The following is a 3,413-nucleotide window of genomic DNA, read 5'->3' as shown; positions in this document are numbered from 1 at the left end:
CTCTGCCAGAGGAAAAGCTAGAGATCTACTGCTTCTGCTGGACACGGCACACTAGGTGGGGAGCGTTCTGTGTTTCTACAGAGAATTCTTTCCTAGGTGTCTGCCTGGTGGGTCTTGCCCACATACTCAGGGTCTAACTGATCGCCATATTTGGGGGCGGGAAGGAATTTTTCCCAGGGTCAGATTGGCAGAGACCCTGGGGGGTTTTGCTTTCCTCTGCAGCATGGGGCATAGGTCACTTGCAGGTTTAAAATAGTGTAAATGGTGAATCCTCTGTAACGTGAAGTCTTTAAACCATGATTTGAGGATTTCAGTAACTCAGACAGAGGTTTGGGCTCTATTTCTGGAGTGCAATGTGCAGGAGGTTAGACTAGATGATCATGATGGTCCCTTCTGACCTTAAAGTCTATGAGTCCGGCTGTATTTTAAAGAAGCCTTATTGAGGGTGCAGGAACAAACCATCCCGATGTGCAAAAAGAATAGCAAATATGACAGGTGACCAGCTTGGCTTAACAGAGAAATCTTCAGTGAGCTTAAACTCAAAAAGGAAGCTTACAAGAAATGGAAACTTGGACAGATGACTAGGGAGGAGTATAAAAATATTGCTTGAAAATGCAAGGATGTAATCAGGAAGTCCAAAGCACAATTGGAGTTGCAGCTAGCAAGGGATGTGAAGGGTAACAAGAAGGGTTTCTACAAGTATGTTAGCAACAAGAAGAAGGTCAAGGAAAGTGTGGGACCCTTACTGAATGGGGGAGGCAACCTAGTGACAGACGATGTGTAAAAAAAGGAAGTACTCAATGCTTTTTTTGCCTCGGTCTTCACAGACAAGGTCAGCTCCCGACGGCTGCACTGGGCAGCACAGTATAGGGAGGAGGTGAGCAGCTCTCTGTGGTGAAAGAACAAGTTAAGGACTGTTTAGAAAAGCTGGACATGCACAAGTCCATGGGGCCAGATGCAATGCATCCAAGGGTTCTGAGGGAGTTGGCTGATGTGCTTGCAGAGCCATTGGCCATTATCTCTGAAAACTCTGCCCCAGCTGCCACACTTGGCTGAAAGCCCAGAAAATGCACATTGGAGCCCACACAGCAAGGGTGCCATCAGCCTTCTGGGGATGGGGAGCCATGGAGGCTCTCAGAGAAGGAGGGCTGGGGAGGGGCTGAGCTGCAGTGACAGCCACCCCCTCCTCACACCTGCAGCGGGAATCCAGGGCATACACACACCCCTCTTGATCCCTGCATGAAGCTCCAGAAGTGGCGATCGGGGAGGTCCTGGACAATTGGAAAAAGGCAAATATAGTGCCCATCTTTAAAAAAGGAAGAAGGAGAATCCGGGGAACTACAGACGGGTCAGCCTCACCTCAGGCCCCAGAAAAATCATGGAGCAGGTCCTCAAGGAATCCATTTTGAAGCACTTGGAGGAGAGGAAGGTGATGAGGAACAGTCAACATAGATTCATGAAGAGAAAGTCATGCCTGACCAACCTGATTGCCTCCTATGATGAGATAACTGGCTCTGTGAATACGGGGAAAGCGGTGGACGTGATATACATTCACTTTAGCAAAGCTTTTGATACAGTCTCCCACAGTATTCTTGCCTGCAAGTGAAAGAAGTATGGACTGATTGGATGAATGGACTATAATGTGGACAGAAAGCTGGCTAGATCATTGGGCTCAACAGGTAGTGATCAATGGCTTGATGTCTAGTTGGCAGCCAGTGTCAAGTGGAGTGCCCCAAGGGTCGGTCCTGGGGCCGGTTTTGTTCAACATCTTCATTAAAGATCTGGATGATGAGATGGATTGCACCCTCAGCTAGTTTGTGGTGACACTAAGCTGGGGGGAGAGGTAGATATGCTGGGGGGTAGTGATAGGGTCCAGAGTGACCTAGACAAATTGGAGGATTGGACCAAAAGAAATCCGATGAGGTTCAACAAGGACAAGTGCAGAGTCCTGCACTTAGGATGGAAGAATCCCATGCACCGCTACAGGCTGGCGACCGCCTGGCTAAGTGGCAGTTCTGCAGAAAAGGACCTGGGGATTACAGTGAACGAGAAGCTGGATATGAGTCAACAGTGTGCCCTTGTTGCCAAGAAGGCTAACAGCATATTGGGCTGCATTGGTAGGAGCATTGCCAGCAGATCAAGGGAAGTGATTATTCCCCTCTATTTGGCATTGGTGAGGCCACATCTGGAATATTGTGTCCAATTTTGGGCCCCCCACTACAGAAAGGATGTGTACAAATTGGAGAGCAACAAAAATGATTAGGGGGCTGGGGCACATGACTTCTGAGGATAGGCTGAGGGAACTGGGCTTATTTAATCTGTAGAAGAGAAGAGTGAGGGGGGATTTGATAGCAGCCTTCAACTACCTGAAGGGGGGGCGGGGTTCCAAAGAGGATGGAGCTCGGCTGTTCTCAGTAGTGGCAGGTGACAGAACAAGGAGCAATGGTCTCAAGTTGCAGTGGGGGTGGTGTAGGTTGGATATTGGGAAAAACTATTTCACTAGGAGGGTGGTGAAGCACTGGAATGGGTTACTAGGGAGGTGGTGGAATCTCCATCCTTAGAGGTTTTTAAGGCCTGGCTTGACAAAGCCCTGACTGGGATGATTTGGTTGGGGTTGGTCCTGCATTGAGCAGGGGGTTGGACTTGATGACCTCCTGAGGTCTCTTCCAACCCTAATCTCCTATGATTCTATGAGGTTTGCTCTTCCTCCTAACCAGCACCTAGCTGAGCTGGGCTCTCCTCTTATCACCGTCCTCCTAGCCTGACACCCACTACTGGGGGAGCAGGGCAGGGCTGACTGAGCCCAGAGGCTCCTGTTAACCCCTTCTTGGCCAGTGTGGGGTTTGTACCCCTCATCAGAGGACCTTGTGGTAAGAAGAGAGGTTTTCCCCAGGATCTCTCCCCACTCCAGGCTGTGCACTCTCCTCTAGAGGCAGCGCAGCTGTGACAGTGCAAACAGTGATTGTGTGATGCTTTGGAATCCTGTGGGGTACAGGTGCTTTGTGAAGGTTAAATCTCTGGTTGCTGATGCTGGTGCTAGCAGGGGGCAGCACAGCTCAGAGGATCTATGTTGGAGCTAGCTGTGCCTTCCAGTGAGGACAGCAGAATGTCTGGGGCAGCTGATAGCTTAGCATCTGTTAATTCTAAGACTGAGATTGCTTGGATCCCGCAAGAGGGAGGAGCCTCCAGCCAAGCACAAGTTGCTGAGAACCATCCTGCTCATTTCACCTGTGACTGAAGCCCTGCTGAGCCCAAAGAGAGCAGGGTACATAGAACAGCGTAAGTGACTGGCCTTGCCCCACCCAGAGACTCAGTTGCCACCAACTGTAAGTATGTCCCTGGCAAACAGAGCAGCGTGTAAACACAGAGCGGGGAGAGGAGAGGGACGCTGAGTCCCCCCAGAGCAGCTTGGC

This window comes from Malaclemys terrapin, chromosome 3, assembly GCF_027887155.1.
Source record: "Malaclemys terrapin pileata isolate rMalTer1 chromosome 3, rMalTer1.hap1, whole genome shotgun sequence".
NCBI classification, from domain to species: domain Eukaryota; kingdom Metazoa; phylum Chordata; order Testudines; family Emydidae; genus Malaclemys; species Malaclemys terrapin.
The sequence above is the reverse complement of the archived record's forward strand: the minus strand, read 5'-3'. Positions refer to the sequence as shown.